At 35.5% G+C, this 3,277-nt stretch overlaps 1 non-coding gene across 1 annotated transcript; it reads left to right on the forward strand.

Annotated features, from left to right (window-relative positions):
- Positions 1-2,261: 2,261 nt before the first annotated feature.
- On the forward strand, positions 2,262-2,364 carry LOC122124772. Its single transcript, XR_006150648.1, has one exon. It is a non-coding gene; the product is annotated as a U6 spliceosomal RNA (small nuclear RNA).
- Positions 2,365-3,277: the final 913 nt, after the last annotated feature.

Genomic DNA, 3,277 nt, shown 5'->3' on the forward strand with positions numbered 1-3,277 from the left:
TGCCAGTACCAAGCTATTTTGATTACTATGGCTTTATTGTAGAGTTTGAAATTTGGTATTGATAGTCCTCCAGCAGTGTTCTTTCCATTGAGGAGCGTTTTTGTTATTCGGGGTCTTTTATTATTCCATATGAATTTTTGGATTGCCTCTTCTATTTCCTTGAAGAATGAGGTTGGAATTTTGATAGGTATCGCATTAAATTTGTAGATAGCCTTGGGAAGTATTGCCATTTTCACGATGTTAATCTTTCCAATCCAGGAGCATGGGAGTTTTTCCCATTTTCTAAGTTCTGTTTTGATTTCCTTTTTCAAGTTTTTAAAGTTTTCACCATAGAAGAGCAGCAGACATGGAGCATGAAAGAGAAAGAGAGGAAATGGGAGAGTGAAAGAGAAAGAGAAATATCACAATACTGAAAGTGCATAGCAGATAAACAAGAGCAGTATGAGAATATTCAGACTGCTGTCTTTAGACTCTACATATACATTTGAAGGTATTTGATGTATGATAACGCATCAAAATGAAATATAAAGTTATTTTGTTAAAAATAAAAATGTCTCAGGAGAAATTTTAAATGTAAAAACAATCTTCATGGAAGCAAACTCTGAGCTATTTCATGACTTTGAAAAGGATAAAGTGGTTGAAGTTAGTATAAATTCAGAAGTATGACAATTCACAATGATATAAAAAGGTATTCATATATTTAATAACATAACCCAAAGCAGAAAGCAAATGTTGGATAAATTGATTTTTTAAAAAACATTCTGTCAGGTGCTTGGAAGGTGGCTCAGTGTTAGAGTGCTTGCCTTGCATGCATGAGGCCCTAGATTTGATTTCTCAGCACCACATAAGGAGAAAAAAATGGAAGTGGTGTTGTGGCTCAAGTGGTAGCACTAGCCTTGAGCTGAGGGACAGCACCTAGGACCCAGAGTTCAAGCCCCATTACCAGCAAAATCAAAATATAAAACAAAACTAAACAGAGTCTCTCACTTTTGTGGCCTCAACTCTTTAAAATCACTGCTTCAGCCTCTGGGTAAGATTTTAGGTGTGGACATTTATCAACATTCCTGATTCAGACTCTACTTCATAACTTTTTAAATAAATATTTTGTTCTTAATTTTCCTCTTCATAAATTCACATGCACCTATAAAAAATGGTTTGGCCATCCCAGTAACCTTCTCCAAGTATTTCATAATGATGACTTACAAAAAGTTGTATTATATTACAACAAGGAAAACAATGCTACAAATAAGAAAAACCAATAATTAAATATTAATGATTAATAAAATGAAAAACAAAACAATTACCAGTGTTTTCAGTATTTGAAGGGTACTACGTATTAGATTTTACTATTTTCTCATATTCCTGTACATTTAAAACTGCCTAAGATTATGATGTTCAACAAGAGTTTTAAAGGCTATGAGCAGTCTTTAAAGTTACCCATTAAGATTACTATTTATGGCTCATCTCATCATTTGTATATGGCTTATATCATCATTTGTTCCTCACTAACATCTAAAATAAGGAAGCCCTATATTTTTAATAGAAACTATGTAGTTAAAAGTCTTAACTCTTTATTCTGCTCCTTTACACAAAGACTTTGCAACTTCTCATTAGTAAAATTTGTATAAACTCTGAAATGTACATACTTAGTAGCATATGTCTGCTACCATAAATCTTAAATACTTTATCAAAAAGTTTTATGACCTGGGGCTGGGTAGGTGGCTCAGTGGTAGAGTGCTTGCCTTGCATGCATGAAGCCCTGGGTTCGATTCCTCAGCACCACATAAGCAAAAAGAAAAAAGTTGGAACTGGCACGTTGGTTCAAGTGGTAGAGCAGTAGCTTTGAGCTGAAGAGCTGAGGGACAGCGCCCAGTCCCAGAGTTCAGGCCCCACTCACAGACTCCCACCCCAAAAAAAATTTATGTCCTGCCAAACAGTCCTAGTTTTGGCATATATAAGCAAATTCCCAAAATTAAATATGTTTAAAACATTAAAACTTAAAACCTTAACACTTGCTTCAGTGTTCATTATGACAGGTGCCTTGTATAAAATAATTGAATTCCTCCTCTTACACATCTCTTGAACAAAAAATATCTGGAATTATTTTGTTTTTGACATGTCAGTCTTTATTCTTAAATGTGTGCTTATGTAAGAAGTACATGGTTCTAAAATTTCATGGCAATTCTTTTGAGCTTACTTTTTGTTGAATTGTCTAGTTTAAGAAAATAAATTACACTTTATATATAAAAAATGTTCTATGCTCAATTCAGCATCAAGTACTCTAACATTGGAACAATACAGAGAAGATTTGAATGGCCCCTGAGAAAGGATGACAGGCAAATTCCTGAACCATTCCATACTTTTACAACAACAGATGCTGGAGGGGATGTAGCCACAAGAGAACTGTACTGCATTCTTGGTGGGAGTGTATACTTATTCAACCGTTTGGAAAGTACTACGGAGGTTCCTCAAAAGACTCCACATAGAGCTCCCCTATGACCCAGGAATCCCACTTTTGTGCATTTACCCAGATGATCACAAACAAGACCACACTAAAGCTACCAGCACAACTATGTTTACTGCAGCATTATTTACCATCGCTAAGATCTGAAACCAACCCAGATGCCCCTCAGTAGATGAATGGATCAAGAAAATGTGGTATTTATACCAATGGAATTCTTTGCCTCCATCAGAAAGAATGGCATCTCCCAATTTGTTAGAAAATGGAAAGACTTGGAAAAAAATATTAAGTGATGTAAGCCAGATCCAAAGAAACATAGGCCCTATGTTTTCCTTAATTTTTAATAACTATTTTATGTCTGAGATAAGCAGAAAAGGTTCAAAGCTTTGCACATATGACCAGATTAGGCAAATCAAACCCAAGATAGGAACACACGTGTGTTTTTCTCTTGCTTGTTATTGATTCTAACGTACTTATAACAGGTGATGTGTTTTTTTTGTTTCTTTATATGTTCCTCCCCCATGCTATAACCCGTTTACACTGTATTTGAAGTTGGTGCGCCCACATCTTGTATATACGTTCCTCTAATTTGGGGAGGGAAAGGAAAAAAACAAGATGCTTAAATAGGGATACAGGTTGACCCATTATAACAATGAGATGCACAAGACACTATGATGAAAAATGAACTTTACAATTTAGGCAGGGGAAGTGTACTTAGGGAAGGGAGTGTGCTTGTAGAGGTGGGAGGGAAGGGATGGTAGGGGAACATAAAGGAGGAGGTAACAATGCATGTTAGGAAATGTACTCATTACCTTG

The sequence above is a fragment of the Dipodomys spectabilis genome, unplaced genomic scaffold (assembly GCF_019054845.1).
Source record: "Dipodomys spectabilis isolate Male_0828 unplaced genomic scaffold, ASM1905484v1 ptg000243l, whole genome shotgun sequence".
NCBI classification, from domain to species: Eukaryota; Metazoa; Chordata; class Mammalia; order Rodentia; family Heteromyidae; genus Dipodomys; species Dipodomys spectabilis.